At 41.1% G+C, this 23005-nt stretch overlaps 2 non-coding genes across 2 annotated transcripts; both read left to right on the top strand.

Annotated features, from left to right (window-relative positions):
* The first annotated feature begins 122 nt into the window (after positions 1–122).
* On the top strand, positions 123–217 carry LOC136530168 (small nucleolar RNA Z157/R69/R10). Its single transcript, XR_010777659.1, has one exon. It is a non-coding gene; the product is annotated as a small nucleolar RNA Z157/R69/R10 (small nucleolar RNA).
* Positions 218–288: 71 nt separating this feature from the next.
* On the top strand, positions 289–383 carry LOC136530159 (small nucleolar RNA Z157/R69/R10). The gene has a single exon (XR_010777653.1). It is a non-coding gene; the product is annotated as a small nucleolar RNA Z157/R69/R10 (small nucleolar RNA).
* The last annotated feature ends 22622 nt before the right edge of the window (positions 384–23005 follow it).

The raw sequence follows: 23005 nt of genomic DNA, 5'->3' as shown, positions 1-23005 counted from the left end.
ACACAGCCACCAACTACTTTAGATAATTATCCTAAGTAGATGCTATTTTCTCTTTGTTCCAGGCAGCATCATAGACTGGATTCGTGTCTTCTTTTCTGTGTGGTTACAATGGTTCATTTGAAATGAGAGTGGTGAAGAGCAACTTTTGGGGACTAGAGTTTCAGATATTATCATGGTAGTATTTGACAATCAAACCCTTGGCTGTCTGAGCTCCTAAGTACCAGTTCTCAACCTTTTTATTATTAGTTTATATACATTTTTCTTTACTTCCTGCTCTGAGAAGTTAGATTTTGAGTGGTGATGAGCAATTGTGTTTTGGACTAGAGTTTCTGATAGTACTTGTGGTAGTTGAAGACCAAACCCTTGGCTGTCTGAACTCATCTAACAAGTGGAAGGCAAGGCCTAATTCCTTGACAACAGAAGTGAAGTTCTCCAAAGAGCTTAGGTTCTTGACACCATAGATGCCTAATTCCTTCAATGCCTTTGCGTGGAAGGCAAGACTAGGAGGCATGTGGCTCAACTTGCACATGTTGAGTTTAAGCCTCTCCAAGATAGGCATGGCTTTCACTTGTTCCTCCCACACCCATTCCTCCCATTCGAAAAATCTACCAAAAATCAAATCATGTAATCTGGGAAACGCAACCCCTACATGATTGCTTGGTTGTAGGAATTCAAGCCCAACACGCTTGATTGCTGGGGCACGAACAATCTGCAGAAGCTCCAAGCAGGGGAGCTGACTCAAGCCACTAGGAAGCTCTGTGCAGCAGGCCAAGTCATCCATCATTAGAATCCTCAAGCTCCGAAGTGGTGCGACTGCTGTCGGCATCATCCATCTTGGGAGCCGCTGACCAAAATACCCTTCAACGTTAAGGTTTTCTAAGCCAAGTGGAGGGCAGAGCTCATCAAAAACCTCCTTGATTTGCCACTTATCTTTCTCAGAGATCCCTTCTTCCTCTTTTACCAACACACCATCATCGCCAAGTCTACTGGTACAACACAGTGACAGATATCTTAGGTGGTACTTTTCACCAAGTTTGGCCAGTATAGCAGATGAGGAAGAAGCTACATTCTCCAAGAAACAGATATGAAGATCTGTTAGCTGGGAGAGCGGCCCTAGTTCTGTTCCTTTGCTTTCCAAATCATGTTGTTCTGTTCCTTTGCTTTCCAGAGATAATCTAAAAAACTTTTGCGATTTAAGTTTGTCGATATCTTGCACATAGAGGAGACCTAAACAGCAACTAACTTGATATGTGTTATCTATTATATGCCTATATATTGATGTCACTGTTAACTGGTCTTTCGAAGGAATATTTGAATTTGGCATACTACCTTATGATTAATTGACAAATATGTTTATTTTCTTTTGCTCCCTCATTCCAGGGACCTTCTACAGCTGGATCGAACAACGATCAAGACTTGGACTTGTCTCCGTTTCTCGGTAGGGCTCCGACCATGTGACAGGACCATGTTTCACTTGTTTGTATGTTGAACTTAGAAGTGGGTTGAACTTTGTGGACTTTGGACATGTTGATGGTGTTTGTGGACTTTGCATTGTGCTTGTGACATTTGTTGTAGCTATATGTTGGTTATAATGAGTGGATGTGACATTTGTGGACATATATGTGATATATATTGTCTATCTGTTGGTAACTGTGATATTCTGTTATAATTGTTGTTAATTGTGGCTGGATATGCACTGAAACAAACAAAAAAAATACTGTGGACAAGTTTTACCGAGTGTTACACTCGGTAAAGGTCATGTTTACCGAGTGCTACACTCGGTAAAACAGAGAACAGAACCAAATTGGTTCTGATTCTGTTAATTTTGCCGAGTGGTGCCATTTTTTACCGAGTGCCACGACCCACTCGGATATATGTGCCATTTTTTACCGAGTGGAACACTCGGTTAACGAGTTACATGTTTACCGAGTGTTACTGGTACACTCGGTAAACTATATTAGGGAAAAATATTTGCGGAATTGTTTTAATCATGAAAATGGTTATCTGTTTACCGAGTGCTATGTATAACACTCGGTAAACGACGCCGTTAACGGCGAGCTTGGGGACTGACGACCGTCACGTCGTAGTTGTTTACCGAGTGCCGGCGTAGCACTCGGTAAGATTTATTCTCCGAGTGTCCCGTTATTTGACACTCAGTAAACTAACTTTACCGAGTCGTTGTTTACCGAGTCATGTTTACCGAGTGTGGCACTCGGTAAACAATTTACCGAGTGTTTATCCATATTTGCCGAGTGTTTATCACACTCGGTAATTAATCAGTATCCCGTAGTGATTTAGGCGAATTTGAGTATAATTTATTCCAAAAACTTAGTAAAATATTTTTGACAAGTATGTGCACGTATGATCTATCCATTGACGTTATATTGATCATATAAAAAGAAATAAAACAATTGGAGTTGTAGCAATATACCCTAAGACAGGACCAAGGCCGCTACTTCGTTCCCACTAGGCGACATAGGGAGCTTACTGATATTGTAGACCACAGTCGATGCAAGACGAGGTACGCAATACAGTCCTGCGAACAACCATAAGAAAGTAGTCGTACATGTACTACTAAAGTAGATGTTCTCCTTCGTCGTGGATTGAATTGCCAGGAACAGGAGTGTGCTATATGTCGGGAGCAAGGAGAGAACACAAATTTGTTGAACAAGAAGTCCTTCACCTCTTTAATCAAATTAAGGCTGATTCCAAAGATCAGTACATCACCAACATACGAAAACAAGACCACACCTTCACCCCTACCATAGAAATAGTACACGCATCTGCCAGCCTCATTCACAACAAAAACTAGCATATGTCAAAGTTTTGTCAAACTTCTCATGCCATTGCTTAGGTGCTTATTTCAGACCATACATAGACTTAACTCTTCTCCTGTGAGTGTCTTTGTCCTAGCCTTCTCTTCAACATCAAGGGAACCATTAAGGTCAGCAACTCTTGTCGCTTGTGTTTTTGGAGTAGTGGAAAATTCCCTCCATGATTGTGGTAACTTCGCGATGATACCACTAGCCAGAAATTTGTCAGGCAACACACACGAGGAATGTTGTTCTTTTGCCATTTCCTTATCTCATGTGCCTGTTCTACTATAGAACGGTCATCGGTCATCTTGTAGTCACATAGCACTCACTCCTAGCATTAGGAAACGCCAAATTTTGTCTCAATCACTTCCCACATTTCTTTGGCAAAAGACAACATGTAGATGTCCACAATGTTTTCACCTAAAACATTTATTATGACATCTCGAAACAGGTTTTCGGCAACCTTGAAAACTTGCTCTTGTTCAGGAGTAAACTGTTTGGCCTTTCGTTATGCAATATAAAAGATGTTCATAGTTGTCAACCACAAGACCATATTAGCACACCACCATTTGTAATTCATATAATCAAATACATTTGGCTTCGAAGCAACATCAAAACCAGTAACCAAAATGTACCTATTATAGGGTTTTTGGATCGTTAGATGTTTAGGGAAATTCGGGCATAATTAAATCCAAAAATTAGCAAAAAGTTTGTGAAGTATATACATGTGTGATCTACCCATTGACATCATATTGATCATATAAATAAGAAAGAAATCATTGGAGTTGTAGCCCACTAGGTGACATAGTGAGCTTGCTGAGATATTATGAACCACCGTCGATGCAGACCGAGGCACACAATTCAGTCCCGCGAACGTCCACTCGGAAGCAGATCTACTTGTATTGAAGTACCTGAACTAGTTGTTCTCTTTCATTGCGTACTTGATCATACATAACATTTAATCTAGGTCTTAGGATTTATTGACTTTAGTCGAATAAAATCAAGGCCAATTATGATCTAACAACATGCATGGTGACCGTGTAGACCTGTTGGTGTTAGTAGTAGTTATCGCCATCATGGGGACGTAAGCACTGGCGTAAAATTATCTGCCTTGCTGTCTTGATCAACAGGTGCAGGGCGTGCTTCTTTCATTGTAGTCACCCATAACTACCTGGAACCTTTGGCGGGTCAGAGCTAGGACCACCCCACCATCCCAATTTTATTCAACTAAATTGTTGATATGTTGGCAATTCTAGTTCCTCCATTATTAATATTTGTAAAGGGTGTGTGGGCGTCAAGATAAATGCATGGTGATGTTGGAGACTTCTTTCCCACACACAAAATGTCTTAGGCATGGTGGTCCACTTTTTTTTTCAATTTTATACAACCTAGTTGCTAATCTATTGGCAATTTGAATGGCTGGAGCAAAAGAGAACATTACCAGTTTGTGGGTGGGAGTGGTTCCGCATTTAGTAAATGTCTTACAATATGCTGATGGCAAAATATTTTTTTGTCGATCATGATCTTGAACATGCAGAATATATCAAACTTCTTTTAAATGCTTTTGATTAATTGTCTTGGCTCTAAATCAATTATGTGCTCCTAGAGGATGATCGAGACAAATCCAACAAAAAAGACATATCCAATTACGACCGATATAGATGGAATCAAAGGCGTTAGGCAATATGCTAATTAGTGTGTAGATCCAAAATGTCATAAAAGCGAAGCTTCCTCTCCCTCTAACAAAGCAAAGGAATGATTCGGTTTGCAGTTACATGAGAGAACACTTTTCTCAAGATTAAATACTCGACCTGAATAATGTATCTTTATATGGGTGTCCGGTACCTTTCAATTAATTTAGAGAACAAATCTACCAGTATGTTTATGTGAATGTAATAAGGGTAGCTCCAACAATTGACTCATGAGCTAGAACTAAACATTTTCTTCATATTTTAATAAGAGAGATAGAGAAAAACTAGCTCTTGATCAAGAGCTAGCCTCGTACATACATGTCAACATCATGTGAGGGTATCTTGTAGGGCTATCCATATTATATGCTATATGCTAAAAGTAAGCGGAATCAACATCCTAATCTGAATTAATATCTTGGGTACCAATACCAAGGTCAAGCATTTCAGTGTAAACAAAAAGCACTGTAAGTGATTCCTAGCCTATGATCAAAAAGCAAATAGCGAATTTGGAAATGATGGGCTAAACCCTAGCACCCCCAAGTGCAAGAGCCCCAAACTGATCTTGCCACAAAGTCTATCCGATCAGTAAAGCCAGCTCTATAAAAGACTAGCTGCATGACTTCAAAATTGACAGTAGCCAGCTCCAGAAGTGAGTGCTAGATCCGGGGGTACCTTGCTGGAGCCAGTCGATGTCGATGCAGACGGGGCCCTGCAAGGATGACGGCGGCTCGGAAACACCTGGAAGGAGAAGACGTCGACCGGGTCCTAGCGGTGATGAGGGGTGCGGCGCGGAGGTAAACCTACAAGACAAGGCAGTGGGGCTTAGATCCGGCCGGGTGAGGCTGCGGCGGCATGGGATCCGGGGGGGTTACCGTGCTGGAGGGAGTCATCGTCGATGGAGGCGGGGTCGGGGAGGGAGGCGGAGAGCACTGTCACCGAGGCCCGGCGAGAGTGCGGGGAAACCCTAGCCGTGCAGGGGTCAACCTACAAGACGACGAGCTGGGGCTCAGAGGCGGCCGGATGAGTGGACGGCTGCGTGGGATCCTAGGGTTACCTTGCTGGATGAAGGCGCTGTCGATGGAGGCGGGGTCGGGGAAGGAGGCGGAGGTCACTGTCATCGTAGGCCCGACGAGGAGGACAGCGTAGAGAGGCGGGTGCAGACGGATCCGGTGGCCACCGACGCGGACAAGAGACACGGCATCAACGACCACCGAGAATCGGGCGCTGAGACGCGGACGAGCGCCGAGAGTGCGGGGAAACCCTAGCCATGCGGTTAAAGGGGAAAAGAGGACGCAGGGAGCGACACGCAGTGCCCGGCCGTCGCTTATCTCCAGCCGTTCGGCTGGGGCTGGGCTGCCGAACGGCTGGGCTGATAAGCCCCAGCACATTCAGCCCAGCAAGGCCTGCCGAACAGGCTGAATGTCTTTGTTTTGCTGTAGAACATTAACATCGCCGCCCAGAATTGAGTTTCTATCGCCCCACTGAAGATATTGTGCGCACGTACATTCGTCGTCCTTTCAGCGTTCATACAGTTGCTAGCTGTCACATGAAATTTGCAATAGAACATAGAAAAAATAGTGTAAAAGCGACTGCACTACCACCCGCCAGCACTTTTGTAGCTTTGTTTGTAGACTAGGTAGCGTGCCCGTGCGTTGCTACGGGACAACTAAACTTTTGTACTAAAAACACATGGATCGCACGATAAGATAACAATACTGTAATACATTAAACTGACATTTAATCCAAAAAGCAAAGTTTGTGAAATTAACTCTCACTAAGAGCACAGCACTCTACTTTATAGACCTTTCTGTGATGCGCCTAAGATAACGTTTTATATCGACAGGAAGAAATCTTTGATATCCATTTCTTTCGTAAGCCAATAAATCCACGAGTAAGTTCCATCGCATCTCCATACCATCCTGTACAAAGGCTCGAGTGTATATGTCAATATTAGTGCCTGTCGCAGGGGTAATACTGCGTCTCTTGAAAAATCTTCCATAAAAACTTAAAACAAAGTGTTATACTCACCGTATAAATATGTGTGGCTTTTGGTCTATTCCACGCAGACATATACTATAGAATAAGATATCCACTTAAGTGTGTGTGGCAAGATTCACGATCAGCGATATATAGAAATAATTAAATCATAGGTATTATTATTGCAAGCTATAGTGACTCTGCGTTAGTTACCCATCTATGTCCTCTGTAATGTTTCCTTCCCGTCTGAATTTCCATTTGAAGACATGCTCATTCCATCCGGGAATATGTACATTCACATTGTCCATGTACTGCAAGGTAAATCCAAGAGTGTACCTAGCATACATCAGCGATGTTGTGTCTTTACACCAGTCTTCAATAGGTCTAGGATCAATCATGATAAGCATCTTCTCCTTCTAATCGAAAACATAAAGCATATACTTTCGAACATGCAGCCATGGCAAAAGAAACTGCAAACATGGTAGCGTTTAGAATAGTATATAGGAAACAAGTAATAAAAGCAGGGGCAAGCGACTTACATATCTACATTATGCTAAGTTGTATTCCATATCCTCACATACACCAATCGCAGCAGCCATTTCTTTCTTAGTGTATTTTTATGGTATTCTGGCATTTTTGTTAAAGCACACATTTTCTAGAAGAGAAGGATATCGAGAGTCGGGATTAGTATAACTTGGCCTACTTTATACAATTAGGAGAACAACAAATAAGACAATATAATATAGAACGATAAGAATTTTAAAAATGTGCTTACACAGAATCTTAGGTCCATGTGATGCTTCGTAATACTATTGTATTTTTTCATTGTATTGTACTCTCGAGCTGCCGGAAAACGGACACATAAGTTGAAACAATTCTCAGAGATGTCTCGATTGTTCATTAACAACTCTTGTAGGTCCTGACACTTAGGACAATCATGGAGGGATGAAAACCTTTAACCCAAGGCTTACTGGAAAGCATTAGACACAGATGATGGTTTTTGTCATATAAGATAGCACACTATTATTAGTAAATAAAGTAATTAAAATAAGCATGTAGCTTACTTCAACGTCGCTTCATCCTGAATTGCCATGATGTAATCACACAGTAACTCAGTCATCTCTTCCTTGTTCATTGGCATGTCTTTCATGGCATCAAATGCCCAAAACTCATCAGGGTCTTGGTTGGCATGGACTTGTGGGGATTTATTCTGAGTTTGTATTTGTTGAGGGGTGCCCGTTTGAACCACTAAGCATTTGGCCTCCTCATAATGTTTTCTCTTTTTCGTGGACACTTGATCAGCCATCTTTGGATTCTCTATTATGGCACAGTCGCTTGGGCTTCCAATATTTTCATCCCTATCAAGATATGGAGCACCCTCTCGTTTGTTTTACTCTGACGATAGCAAGATCGCCGCAAGCATCAATCTAAATTCTTTCATATCATCCTACACGATAGTATGAAACTAATTAATTATTAATTAAAAACCCACAGCTAGTGCACACTCATAACTTGTGGTAAGACGCATAGTTTACCTGATTGAACTCGTCTGACAAATCATTCCCTGTCCAATATTCCATAAAGTTTATTAAGAATAAACCACATGAAAAACTACATACAACATTAATAGAGGATAAGGCTCACATTAGATCAAAAAGGAAAAGACACATAAAATTCAACTTATATGACATGCTATTATTTCTGACGTACCCATCTGTTTATAATAATTTGCCGTGGAAAATCTCCCTAACTGGCCAGGTATCAACCTCAAAATCTAGCCATTTGTGCTCTTTCGGGCCTGTCTCTTCCAATATGAAATCTATCTGTTTTCGCAATCCACCTCGCTATTTGTTCATAGAAGAACGAATCAATCAGCATTTCTAAAATATCAAATGTGTACAAATAGCTGTGTTAGGAAATACCCACAATTTTATTGAGGTCAACACGTCCGAACATCTCACCCAAAGAGTCTAGCACCTGAACCTCATGTTTGTCGACGTTTATAACAGCAAGGTACCAATGTGTATTTGTAACATTTATTGGAAGGAACACCTATCAAATCAAACAATAAACATTTTGCCAGGCATAAAAAATTGATAATGAAAGACTAATAGATCGTTTAAAAAAATTGCTACCATGTCATGCTTCAAGTAAGCTAGCACCCTTTGAACTAAACCAGGACACTGTGAAGTGCCACGGTTAGGGTAATTGGCTTCAATGGTCTCATCCTTTTCTACATCCTGCTTCATGATTGCAACTAAACACGCAGTTTCAAGATAGACCGTACCTCATGGCCTCTTTTTCAAACCCTCCTGGGCCTTCAGCAGTTTAATATAAGCATCTATGACCTGCATACATTTCCCCATTAGAGAGAAAGAGCATTGAAGTTGGCAATGCTTGATTGAGTATTATGACTTGCATCTGTTACCTCGTCAGACAAGTATTCATATGGCTGAAAAAGACATTCCATGTGGTTTCTCGACACCAGAACATCATCTATGAGCACAAGCTCCTCATTCCCAGGTGAAGATGGATTTTTTTGACAGATTCAATTATGGCTCTATCAGTATTGGTACAAACATAATCTGAAAAAGAGGGTTAAATTAAAGTATACAACAATAGTTAGCAGTTTTTCTAGGTTAATCCATCAAAGAGAATATCAATACCTTCTGGGGCAACCAGTGAAGACAAAGATTTTTTGGGTTTATTTTGTACGATTATGATTTTCGAAAGTCCTTTTTCTCCAGTCGGATCCACCCCAGAAGTTGATAGGGCCTTTTCATCATGGGCCGTGCTAAAGCCCTGGTCAACTGGTAGAGCTTTGTGGGTAACTTCTGTACTCATGCTTTCTTGCAACCATCTAGAATCATCCATAGGTTAACCGAATTTTTCTGTTTGTACAATATCTTCTAAGTGGCCTCCATTTTTCTTCGAAACCTTTGCATCTAAACTATCCATCGAGACCTTCTCTGCTCTTTTGAACCTTGCAATCTCTATTCCTGTGCTGTTTATCTGAAATTTGGAGATACCTAGACTTGTAATTAGTAATAACCAGTCATACGATTAAATGATATGAATATGAAAATCAACTATCAATATGAAAATCAACTATCAAACCAATCTTGGTTACAATTGTCGGACCATGAACAGTAGACAGGTGTGAAAACAATATATTTTTACAAATAATGTCAGTACGTTGCACGGATCCTGTAAATTTTATCTACACCAATAACGATGCATGTGCTTATAGCTTAGACGATAGAAATTTACAAATCTAATTTTATTTTAAAAATATAAAGCCCATCTCATGATCTTTATGACCTATGTCGTATAGATTAGTTTATACAAAGCTAATAAAATTAGTTTCTCTCTTTTTCCATACTATTTGTATCACCTGTATCATTCAACGCGGACTCCGCAGCAGAGCCAAAGCGAGGCAGTGTAGTTTTTTTTACGAACTCTACACTGTCCGCGGATGAACGACGACGTGGGCTGGGGCTTGCCTATGCAGGCCTTGTGCATCGCGGCGCTGTGTTCCTGCAGGGCTTGCCCATCGTCGTCGACACGGACTCGACCAACGCACGCCGCCACCACCCATATATGTCTTGCCCAGCGATGGAGCCTCTCAACAGCTTAGCAAAGAATTCATGGATGGTTGCAAGTTCTGACTTCTGAGGCACAACCATTGCATATGCTTACCATTAGATTACATAATCTGAAATTCGATAGTTTGAGTACTTGCAAATCATGTTTTCTGTGGTCAAATACTCAAATGCAATGGCTCCAAGCCTCCAATCAAGAGACCGGCTGTAACAAGTATGCAACTCTGAATATGTTTTAAACAGGACAAGCAAGAAACAATGAAGCAATCAAAAATTCATATGGCCGCCACGGAAGTACCTGCGGAGTAGCGGCAGGGCCTTATGAATGAAGCGGCCAGTGCCGACGTTTACGAAGCGTCGCTCCGGTGGATCTCGTATCTACGGAGGAAGGTGATGAAGGACAGGTAAAGGAAGAAGGGGAAGGAGAGGTATGCTCTATGAAGGACAAGTAAAGGAAGGGGAAGGAGAGACGGCGTGATATACGGGTTTTCTTTTAGGATACGGAATTTGACTGAGGAACGAGCGGAGTGATACGGAGAGGCGATGATGATACCCTTACATATTTTTTAGGATACAACCGAAGAAGCAAAGATGTGGTAGTAGACTAAGTGCACTATAATTTTTCTAAATTTTATTCATGCTGCACCACGCGAAATGCAGTAGTAACTACACAACCAGGTGAAGGCATATGTCATGTTGCAGTTCTGAAAGAGACCTAGTTTGTACAGCGTGGCAGTTTGCTGCAAGAAGCAAAGAGGTGGCAGTAGACCAAGTGCACTACTTTTTTTAGATAAAGGATATTTCATACCCGGCTTCATCTACCTTGCGGTAGATTCAGGCCAATTATTACAAGATTTTGGTTGATAACCAGTATTCAAAGGACAATTCTTGGCACCTTACAGCCACAAACTAAGAAAACAACCCATAAAAGAAAGTCCAGACTAAGATAGACCAATAAACCTATTTGACAACCATCCATTGGAACTAAAAAAATGCAGAGCGGCTGTCTCCAAACGTTGACCAGCAAGAAGGAGCTGTTGTCATGTGTTGTCATGCCGCTGCAGTCCGACCCATTGCCTTAGCCAATAAGTTCCCCTGAATAACACTTGCAAAAAGGTTTTTGGTTTATATTTGTCAAAAACTACCTCATTTCTTGTTATCCATATTATCCAACATAATGTTGTTACTGCAGTTAATAACAATGAATTATGTCTTTTACTCCCTCCCTTAGACCAATTTGCAAATAAATCATCAATACTAAGAGGTGGAGATAAGCCAAACATTAAATGTACAGCGCACCATAAGAATCTAGCATGATAGCATTGAAAGAAGAGGTGTTGAATTGTTTCTGGATAATGGCAAAAACAACAACTCTTATCACCATTCCAGTTACGTCTAGCAAGATTGTCCTTAGTCAAAATAACACCTCTCTTTAAGTACCACAAGAAAATTTTTATTCTTGATGGTATTTTAATTTGCCATAAATCTTGGGACACCCTGACCCCATTATTAATTAACGCAGCATACATAGATTTTACAGAAAAAATGCCTGATGAATGCAAAGACCAGATAAACTTGTCCCTTTCCCCCTATAAGTTCAAATCTTGTAATGAAGCAACAATTCTAAGCCAATCCCACAAATTTCTACCAACCAGATTACGGCGGAAGGAAATATTAAGCGGGGCTGATGCAAGTACTGATGCTACAGAGTCCTGTTTCCTTCTCACAATATTGAACAATGCAGGAAATTTATCTTTTAATGGTTTGTTCCCCAACCAAGTATCAAATCAAAATCTAGTTTGAGATCCGTCTTTCAGCTTAAAGGTACTGAGGCTCAAAAAAGTATCTTTAACCTTCATCAGACCTTTCAAAAAATGAGAATCCGTTGGTTTTTTTGTGCAACACCCAAGTGGTTTGTCTTTTAAATATTTATTTCTCAACTGTTCTTGCCACAGACCCTCCTCATTTAGCAACTTGAACAGCCATTTGCTCAGCAAACACTTATTCTGTATATCCAGATTCTGTATTCCTAAGCCTCCTTGGACTTTTGGTTGGCACATAAATTCCCATCTAGCCAATCTAAACTTACGTTTGTGTTGGTTGCCTTGCCAATAGAATCTTGACCTAAAGCAGTCAATATTTTCTAAAACTCCCTTCGGAATCTCGAAAAAAGATAGCATAAACATCGGTAAGCTTGAAAGCACCGAGTTTATTAAGACCAAGTGCACTACTATTTTTATGAAGTTACTTATTCTCAAATTCTCATACCCAAGCAATAATTTAGAGCAAGGGAAAAACAAATACAATGACAAACAGCCAAGCACGCACAGAACCTTGACTAAATATCTCGATCATCTAAAGCTTGACTAAAGAATTTGTTATTTGCCTGACATGTCAATTGTTTTTAGGTCCTAATATCAACTGCTAATTATGTAACACCTTAACTGGTATATGCCTGTGCGTGCAATGAATTTATTCTTTAAAAAATGTTCAGTACAAAAAACAGGTAGGTTGTCTGAAAGTCTTTTTCTATGGCAATCAGTACAAAGTTGCTTATCAAGTACGTTAGTGTGTTCCTCTAGGTTCGTGCCTGTTCATTTCATCCTGAGCTGGATCTATTGATTCATACAGCAAAAAAAATATGGTAATTCTAGTTCGTTGCTTCTATTTCCGCGGTGCACATTTTCATTTATATGTTGAAAACCATTAGTGGTAGCATGCAGGTTTAGAGCTGCTGCAAGACTGACAACAGGTACTGACAACAGGTAGGTTTGCAAAGCAATGGTTTCAAATTCGAAAAGATCTTAACACAAATACTCACTGTGAAGGAAAACACAGGTCTGGTCTTTAACTAACACCCAATTAGTACAAACAACCTTTATCTCTTTATTGGTGTATAGTATTTACGTTTGATTTTGTTGCACAGATGACTCAACGACACTGGCAGAAAACATTTGCAGGAAAGGTAAATGCAGAGTGGAGGGGTCAAAATGAAGGATCTTGCAAACCTGAATTTACCAAAACCCCCTGAGTCGCTTGAGAATGTAACACCCTAAAATTTGACTCTTTTGAAAGTAGGTTTAACATGATTTAATTCTGTATTTTTGTGCTTATGAAATATAGGAAAATAAAACAAATTTGATTAATTTAAAATTTATCCTAAGGTAGCAACATGTATGTGCATACATACCGGTGCAATTGATTTATTGATTGTGTGGTTTGAATTAAGTTCAAAATAGGTTGAATTGCTTTTGGAAATACATTTGAAAATGGCTTTGAAGTAAAAGAAAAGGAAGAAAAGAAAGATATTAGGAAAAAGAAGAAACTCTCTCTCACCCTCTCCCCTCTATTCGGCCCAGTAGCAGCAGCCCGGCCATCCTCTTCCTCTCTCCCTAACTGGCCCGAGGCCCTTCACTCTCTCTCCCATGCCTCCGTAGCCCATCCGCACAGGCCCATTCCTCCTCTCCCCTTCTGGCTTCAGCCGCAGTTGGCCTGCCCTCTCTTCCCCCTCCTTCTCGGGCCGAAGGCCATAAGGTCGGCCCACGCCAGCGCGCAGCTCTTCCTCCCCGCGTCTGGCCCAGCAGCGGAAGCCGCGCAAGCGCACTCTCCTCCATCTCTCTCTGGCTGACAGCTCGACCCCGCCTCTTCGCTCACCGCCAGGTGGGACCTACCTGCCAGTTTCATCCCTCAGCTTGAACTCGTAACCGGCACGGAGTTCTTCGGCCGTGTCCGACCCCGCCCTGCTCCGCCGACTTGCATGCGCTGCAAGCCAAACCGCCCCATAAATATCATCCGAGCGCGCTCGCCGTTTTCCCCGAACCCGAGAGCATGCCGCCTTCGCTGCACCGCCGCTTGTGCCCAGCGTCGCCATCCGAGCTCGCCGAGAAGAAGCCGACGCCGTCGTGCCGGTTAGCCGTCCCTCCATCACGGTAAGAAGATCCCCGAGCTTCGGGAGTACTTCTCGAGCACTCAGAGTCCCTTTTCTTCCTCTTTTTCCCCGTGTGCTGCCCCGCGCCGCGTAGCAGTTGCTCCACCGCCACCATTGGTCATCGCTCACCATCTCTGTTCGCTCATGGCTGCAATTGATCGCCGATTTGAGTTCATAGTGACCTTACCCGTCCCACTGTTCCAAATCAGAGTTGAATTAGAGCCCTAGGCGCTTTGTCCAATAGCTTCGGCGAGCAATCAAGCTATGCCGGCGACAAATCCCCCACCGAGCTCCTGTTCCGGCCGACAGCTCCTCCCTCTACCTTTCCGATCCAATCACAGCCGTCTATTCCTAATCCGACGACCCCAGACGGAGGATACCCCTTCGCTGCTAGATTTGCAAAAGAGCCCTTATAAATATTTGAGACTAAACTCATGGTCCACAGCGTAATCAGAGATTACGTTTTCTTCTTTGGAAAGCGTAGTTTCTTCGGTTTAGATTTAAAATACGTTTTCAGTTATTTACAGATTTGCCACTGATCTTGTTTTAGCCATAACTTCTCCGTTTTAACTCCGATTTGATCCGTTCAACTCGCGTTAGGTTCGTGTTTGCCTAATCTACATGTTCATACTACTGTTAGATATATTTTCAACTTTTAAAATTTGAGGTTAGATCTAATCTATTATTTTATTAATGGAAATCTTGTTTAATTCATATCTTCTACGTTTTAGCTCTGATTTGACCTGTTCAAGTTGCGTTAGATTCATAGCGACGAGATCTACGCGTTAGTAACAGTGTTTACTATATTACTATTTCTAGAATATCATGGTTTAAATCATATCTTGATTAATAATTATGCAACTGGATTTTATAAGTAAAATATGATTTGTTTTACTTTAGTTTTATAAATCAAATCTAAATTTGACTTAAATTATAATCTCTAAAATATCTTATATATGTTTTTATACCATTAAGACACATGAAGCTAATAGTTTTATGAGTAAATCTATCGGTAGTTGTATCTTTTCAACCGTAGCTCCGATTAGCGTGCTTTTCGCGTCTGTGTGTTCGTAGTGAGACGTAGATTCGTTGTACAAACTTTTTATCTTGATTTTATGTTTGGTGTACTATTTTAATATAGATCTATTGTTTGCTTCGTGTATGATTGTATGGATGCTTGTGTGGTGCTTTATGATTTCGTCCAGTCGGTGAGATATACGTGGTGATCAAGAAGAAGAAGAAGAACGTTGAAGATTAAAGCTTACCAAAGGATCAGTGTTTTAAGGCAAGTATAGCATGGGATCTTCCTTGTTACCTATTCACCTTTAAGCATTTAATTCATACTGCATGTGTCTACCTTGGCAACCATAGTAATTTTCCTAGCACTTTGTTACCCTGTACCTTGATACCTTTGGGTTATTGCATTGAGTAGTATGATGCTAGTGCTCAATTAAAGACCATGATCTTGTAACTTGACTAATGGTATATGCAATAAACACTAAAAGATGCTTTTTAGCAACAAGAAACAAGGGGGCTAGAGCATTGGGCTATTTATGGTGCTCTAGATTCCTCTCCTTAAGGACTTATCTGTAAGTGATCATTCGGGACTTATAGTACAACTGTGAGGGCTATATGGCACTGGCTTTAGCTCAGTATGAGGACCTTTTCTAGCTTGTTAGAGGTTACCTTTATGGCGCAAGAGGGGCTCCAGTTCGTATGATCTTGGCCTGCCAAGAGAGTGCACTTTGGTTTCTTTGTATATTGATAGTCACTCCTTGGAGGGGGGGTTCATGCGTATTGATGGGGAAACCTTAGCGGCCCTAACTTGTTAGACGAACCTTTGAAAGGCTTCATAGTGAACCCTGCCGACCTTCCTTGGTAGTGGGTCAAGAGGTTGGCCGCCTCGGGCGAAAGGGTAAATCATGACTCACAGTGAAAGTGTACAACCTCTACAGAGTGTAAAACTGGTATATCAGTCGTGCTCACGGTCACGAGCGGCCTTAGAACCCTTATGGAATAGATGATGAACACTAATGATATGGATGATGAAGATGCTCACTAATGGTTAATTGTTTATGCTATTCATTATTCATGTTTACCTGATCATGGGTTTATATGGGCTTGTGATAAACTTGTTGCTACTCAATTGCTAAAATCATGACTCATTAAAAGCTAATCGCAGTGAACCAGTGTCAGCCTTTTGAGCCTCATGAACCCCATGTTACATTTGTTGAGTACAACATGTACTTACGCTTGCTTTATTTTTCAATTATTTGGATAAAAATCCCAGATGGGTACCAGATTGCTAGAGTTTGGAGGAATTAGGCTTGTGATCAACCAGTCAGTTGTCCCTGTGTATTTGGAGTCTTGACTTGAAGATCGATGTCGTCTTTCCGCCGTCTATACTCTGAGGTTATAATCTTTATACTAATACACTGTGTATTTAAGCATTGTCTTTTGATATTACATTTATTTGTAGCTATATGTGAGATTTGACTTTCTGGGCTCACATATGGTGTGTATCTGCTTTTGTTCTTAAAACCGGGTGCTACAAAGTGGTATTAGAGCAATGATGACTGTAGGACGCAAGCCTAGTTAGAAATTGGTCGTCTTAAGGTTTTGAAATTGATATAAAATCCTTGTTCTATAGACCTTGATATTTTCTTCTCTACTATATATCTATCCTTGATATTTATCTCTTCCTAGGTGCTTATTTTAAAGTCTTTGTTCTCATCTTCACTCCTTAGTTTGATATGCTTTTAGAATTGTTCCTCATCACCTTCTTGCGTAATCTGAAGACGAGTCTTAGGATTATTACCCCTAGCATAATAAAAACGATAGTATCACAAGTTGAGTCAATAATTAAATTGTGCATCTTTATTGTTTGTTGAGTTGTCATTATGCTTATGATTGTTTCGAATCTTTGTAATGATTACAATGATCTTGTTGGGTGTTCCCACAATTTCATTTAGTTTATAGGCCTAAGGTATAAGGATCAGTGCAATAAATAGTTGGGTTATGGTTTTCTTCTGTTCTCTTGATCCTATCTTTTCGGAGCAGTCTACACTCTTTGGTTTATATCTCTATTCTTGGACAACCACAAATCATGAGAAAATTTTGGACAATAGTAGACTTCAATATCTTTCTCTGAGCGTAAGAATCAGCCTGATAGCTATTTTGGTTATGGAGATACGAAAGTCACAAGGCGATGCATCTGTGCTGTTTGGAATCTAGAGTAGTTTCTATTGTGCACTATTTTTGACCAAGTTAGCTATAGAATTTGGAAAAGTGTTCTGTAAGGAAGTTGTGGAGAATTTGGTAAGCTTTCCAACGGTATAAGCTACAACTTCATTGGATTAACAGAATGGGAGTCACAACTTTTTTACTGTGCTGCTGTTTTTCTGCTCGCGAGGAATTTTAGAATTTCTTGATTCTTGCCTATATACGAGAGTATCATTAGGATGTCAGAACATCTTGGTACTAATTAGCTCATCTAGAAGAAGATGCAAGCTACCTTTTTTTTGTGTTCCCTAGTTGATCTTTTCTTAAGGGGGTAGCTAAGTTGAAGGATTTGTAAGAGGAAGTTTCTTACATTCTAGCGCTTCGTTTGGAAGTATTAGTTATCTCTGGGGTTTGGTGTTCTCTTGTCTCAATTGCCATCGATCCTATCTTGTCATCTTTTGAAGCTACAATTAAGGATGTTATGAACGACTGAGTTCTAATTCATACATGTTGAAAGCAGATGGTTGCTACCAGGAGAAGTGCTTCACAAGGTGCTGGAAGGAATCCTGCCAATTCTAGTCCACCCCATCCAATTCCCCAGCTATAGAGCAAGCTTTGATAACGCAGACTCAGTTATTACAGACTATTGCTCAAAATGTGTTGAATAACCCGCATCAAGCGTCACCTACTGACAAGCGTAGTGAGTTTATGAAGGGACATCCACCGACATTCTCTCATACAAGCAAACCACTAGAAGCTGATGATTGGCTTAGAGCTGTGGAGCGACAATTGGACATAGCTCAGTGTGATGACCATGAAAAGGTGCTTTATGCTTCTGGTCAACTGCAAGGAACTGCCCAAGATTGGTGGGAGTTATTTGAGAATGGGCATCCCAACAATGCTCCTACTATCACCTGGCAGGAATTCAAGGAGAATTTTAGGTCCTACCATGTCCCGTTAGGTGAGGTAGAACTTAAGCAAGAAGAGTTCCTCAACTTGAAGCAAAGATCTATGTCAGTGTGTGAGTATCGTAACCAATTCACTCAATTATCACGCTATGCTCCAAAAGAGGTGGATAGTGATGCTAAAAAGCAGAAATGCTTTTTGAAAGGACTGAATGATGGTTTGCAACTATAGCTGATGACCGTGGTGTATGCCGACTATCAAACATTGGTGGACAGAGCAATTGTAATTGACAACAAGCGTCGAGAGATGGAAGAGAAGAAGAGAAAGTGTGACCTTCAATGCCAGTTAAGAAATACTCGTCTCCATTTCGCTACACAACTAGAAAATCAGTCACACCCTATGGATTTGCTTAGAAGTAATGATCAAGATCAGTATCATCGACCTAATGATGAAGTCTAGCATTTTAGTTCTCAAGAGCCATATCTGTCATCTCCCACTATCACCTTTATAACGACAAATACCTCTACTAGTAAGGAAGGTTATGATTGTGGTGAGATTGAACACTATAAGAATGATTGTTTTGAGAAGTTTGACGAGAGTAATCGAAGCCTGAATCAACAGTAGCCAGAGCCAGAACAGAACGTCCATAAGGAGCAGGTGCAAGGCAATAACTTAAAGTGAAACTACATTCAAGGCTGGTTGAACAATGTGGGTCTGATTACCACTCATGGAGCTAAGGAGGTTGTTTATGGTTTGATTGCAGTAAGCTCAAACACTGCTATGGTGTTATTTGACCCCAGTGCTTCACATTCATTTATCTCTATGGAATATGTGGAAGAACATAAGATGACTATGCTTCCGATGAGGAAACCCCTAATAGTTAACTCTCTAGGAGGAGAAAAGAAGGCAAACCGCTTATGCCCAAAAGTTAGTCTTAACATAAAAGGGAAGAACTTCGAGGCAAACCTTATAGTCTTGGAATTAATGGACATTGATGTTATCCTTGGAAATAGATGGTTATCTGCTTGTAAAGGAGTGATTAAGTATGCCCAACGTTCGGTGCTTTTAACCACACCGTCAGGAGAAAGAATTGAGTATGAGGGTATTCAACCTACACCTGAGGAATACGAAAATGACCTAATAGAAGGTGCATCCTGTGAGGATAGTAAAGTGGACTGTGAGTTTTCTGTTGTCAGTGTAAAGGAGCAAACACCATTGGAAGATCTCAATACGAGAGACGATCATGCTTATGCAGATTAGCCAACCAGGATCTTAGAATGGCTCTTAATGAAGGATGTAACTTAGAAAAATGAGGATACAATAAATGCCGAGTATCCATATCTCTTTTATCACTATCTTTTGAATCTCGAGGACGAGATTCATCTTAAGGGGGGTAGAATTGTAACACCCTAAAATTTGCCTCTTTTGAAAGTAGGTTTAACATGATTTAATTCTGTATTTTTGTGCTCATGAAATATAGGAAAATAAAACAAATTTCATTAATTTAAAATTTATCCTAAGGTAGCAACATGTATGTGCATACATGCCGGTGCAATTGATTTATTGATTGTGTGGTTTGAATTAAGTTCAAAATAGGTTGAATTGCTTTTGGAAATACATTTGAAAATGACTTTGAAGTAAAAGAAAAAGGAAGAAAAGAAAGATATTAGGAAAAAGAAGAAACTCTCTCTCACCCTCTCCCCTCTATTCGGCCCAATAGCAGCAGCTCAGCCATCCTCTTCCTCTCTCCCTAACTGGGCCGAGGCCCTTCACTCTCTCTCCCATGCCTCCGTAGCCCATTCGCATAGGCCCATTCCTCCTCTCCCCTTCTGGCTTCAGCCGCAGATGGCTTGCCCTCTCTTCCCCCTCCTTCTCGGGCCGAACGCCATAAGGTCGGCCCACGCCAGCGCGCAGCTCTTCCTCCCCGCGTCTAGCCTAGTAGCGGAAGCCGCGCAAGCGCACTCTCCTCCATCTCTCTCTGGCTGATAGCCTAACCCCGCCTCTTTGCTCACCACCAGGTGGGACCTACCAGCCAGTTTCATCCCTTAGCTTGAGCTCATAATTGGCACGGTGTTCTTCGGCCGTGTCCAACCCCACCCCGCTCCGCCGACTTGCGTGCGCTGCAAGCCAAACCGCCCCATAAATATCATCCGAGCGCCCTCGCCGTTTTCCTCGAACCCGAGAGCATGCCGCCTTCGCTGCACCACCGCTTGTGCCCAGCGTCGCCATCCGAGCTCGACGAGAAGAAGCCGACGCCGCCGTGCCGGTTAGCCATCCCTCCGTCACGGTAAGAAGATCCTCGAGCTTCGGGAGTACTTCTCAAGCACTCAGAGTCCCTTTTCTTCCTCTTTTTCCCCTGTGCTGCCCCGCGCCGCATAGCAGTTGCTCCACCGCCGCCATTGGTCGTCGCTCACCATCTCTGTTCGCTCATGGCTACAATTGATCGCCGATTCGAGTTCGTAGTGACCTTATCCATCCCACTGTTCCAAATCAGAGTTGAATTAGAGCCCTAGGCGCTTTGTCCAATAGCTCCGGCGAGCAATCAAGCTATGCCGGCGACAAATCCCCCACCGAGCTCCTGTTCCGGCCGACAGCTCCTCCCTCTACCTTTCCGATCCAATCACAGCCGTCTATTCCTAATCCGACGACCCCAGACGGAGGATACCCCTTCGCTGCTAGATTTGCAAATGAGCCCTTATAAATATTTGAGACTAAACCCACGGTCCACAGCGTAATCAGAGATTACGTTTTCTTCTTTGGAAAGCGTAGTTTCTTCGGTTTAGATTTAAAATACGTTTTCAGTTATTTACATATTTTCCACTAATCTTGTTTTAGCCATAACTTCTCCGTTTTAACTCCGATTTGATCCGTTAAACTCGTGTTAGGTTCGTGTTTTCCCAATCTACATGTTCATACTACTGTTAGATATGTTTTCAACTTTTAAAATTTGAGGTTAGATCTAATCTATTATTTTATTAATGGAAATTTTGTTTAATTCATATCTTCTACGTTTTAGCTCTGATTTGACCTATTCAAGGTGCGTTAGATTCATAGCAACGAGATCTACATGTTAGTAACAATGTTTACTATATTACTATTTCTGGAATATCATGGTTTAAATCATATCTTGATTAATAATTATGCAACTGGATTTTATAAGTAAAATATAATTTGTTTTACTTTAGTTTTATAAATCAAATCTAAAGTTGACTTAAATTATAATCTCTAAAATATCTTATATATGTTTTTATACCATTAAGACACATGAAGCTAATAGTTTTGTGAGTAAATCTATCGGTAGTTGTATCTTTTTAACCGTAGCTCCGATTAGCGTGCTTTTCATGTCTGTGTGTTCGTAGTGAGACGTAGATTCGTTGTACAAACTTTTCATCTTGATTTTATGTTTGGTGTACTATTTTAATATAGATCTATTGTTTGCTTCGTGTATAATTGTATGGATGCTTGTGTGGTGCTTTATGATTTCGTCTAGTCGGTGAGATATACGTGGTGATCAAGAAGAAGAAGAAGAAGAACGTTGAAGATTAAAGCTTACCGAAGGATCGGTGTTTTAAGGCAAGTATAGCATGGGATCTTCCTTGTTACCTATTCACCTTTAAGCATTTAATTCATACTGCATGTGTCTACCTTGGCAACCAAAGTAATTTTCCTAGTACTTTGTTACCCTGTACCTTGATACCTTTGGGTTATTGCATTGAGTAGTATGATGCTAGTGCTCAATTAAAGACCATGATCTTGTAACTTGACTAATGGTATATGCAATAAACACTAAAAGATGCTTTTTAGCAACAAGAAACAAGGGGGCTAGAGCATTGGGCTATTTATGGTGTTCTAGATTCCTCTCCCTAAGGACTTATCTGTAAGTGATCATCTGGGACTTACAGTACAGCTATGAGGGCTATATGGCTCTGGCTTTAGCTTAGTATGAGGACCTTTTCTAGCTTGTTAGAGGTTACCTTTATGGCACAAGAGGGGCTCCGGTTCATATGATCTTGGCCTGCCAAGAGAGTGCACTTTGGTTTCTTGGTATATTGATAGTTACTCCTTGGAGGGGGGTTCATGCGTATTGATGGGGAAACCTTAGCGGCCCTAACTTGTTAGACGAACCTTTGAAAGGCTTCATAGTGAACCCTGCCGACCTTCCTTGGTAGTGGGTCAAGAGGTTGGCCGCCTCGGGCGAAAGGGTAAATCACGACTCACAGTGAAAGTGTACAACCTCTGTAGAGTGTAAAACTAGTATATCAGCCGTGCTCACGGTCACGAGCGGCCTTGGAACCCTTATGGAATAGATGATGAACACTAACGATATGGATGATGAAGATGCTCACTAATGGTTAATTGTTTATGCTATTCATTATTCATGTTTACCTGATCATGGGTTTATATGGGCTTGTGATAAACTTGTTGCTACTCAATTGCTAAAATCATGACTCATTAAAAGCTAATCGCAGTGAACCAGTGTCAGCCTTTTGAGCCTCATGAACCCCATGTTACATTTGTTGAGTACAACATGTACTTACGCTTGCTTTATTTTTCAATTATTTGGATAAAAATCCCAGATGGGTACCAGATTGCTAGAGTTTGGAGGAATTAGGCTTGTGATCAACCAGTCAGTTGTCCCTGTGTATTTGGAGTCTTCACCTGAAGATCGGAGTCGTCTTTCTGCCGTCTATACTCTGAGGTTATAATCTTTATACTAATACTCTATGTATTTAAGCATTGTCTTTTGATATTACCTTTATTTGTAGCTATATGTGAGATTTGACTTCCTGGGCTCACATATGGTGTGTATCTGCTTTTGTTCTTAAAACCGGGTGCTACAAAGTGGTATCAAAGAAATGATGA

The sequence above is a fragment of the Miscanthus floridulus genome, chromosome 19 (genome assembly GCF_019320115.1).
Source record: "Miscanthus floridulus cultivar M001 chromosome 19, ASM1932011v1, whole genome shotgun sequence".
NCBI lineage: Eukaryota > Viridiplantae > Streptophyta > Magnoliopsida > Poales > Poaceae > Miscanthus > Miscanthus floridulus.
The sequence above is the reverse complement of the archived record's forward strand: the minus strand, read 5'-3'. Positions and strand labels throughout refer to the sequence as shown.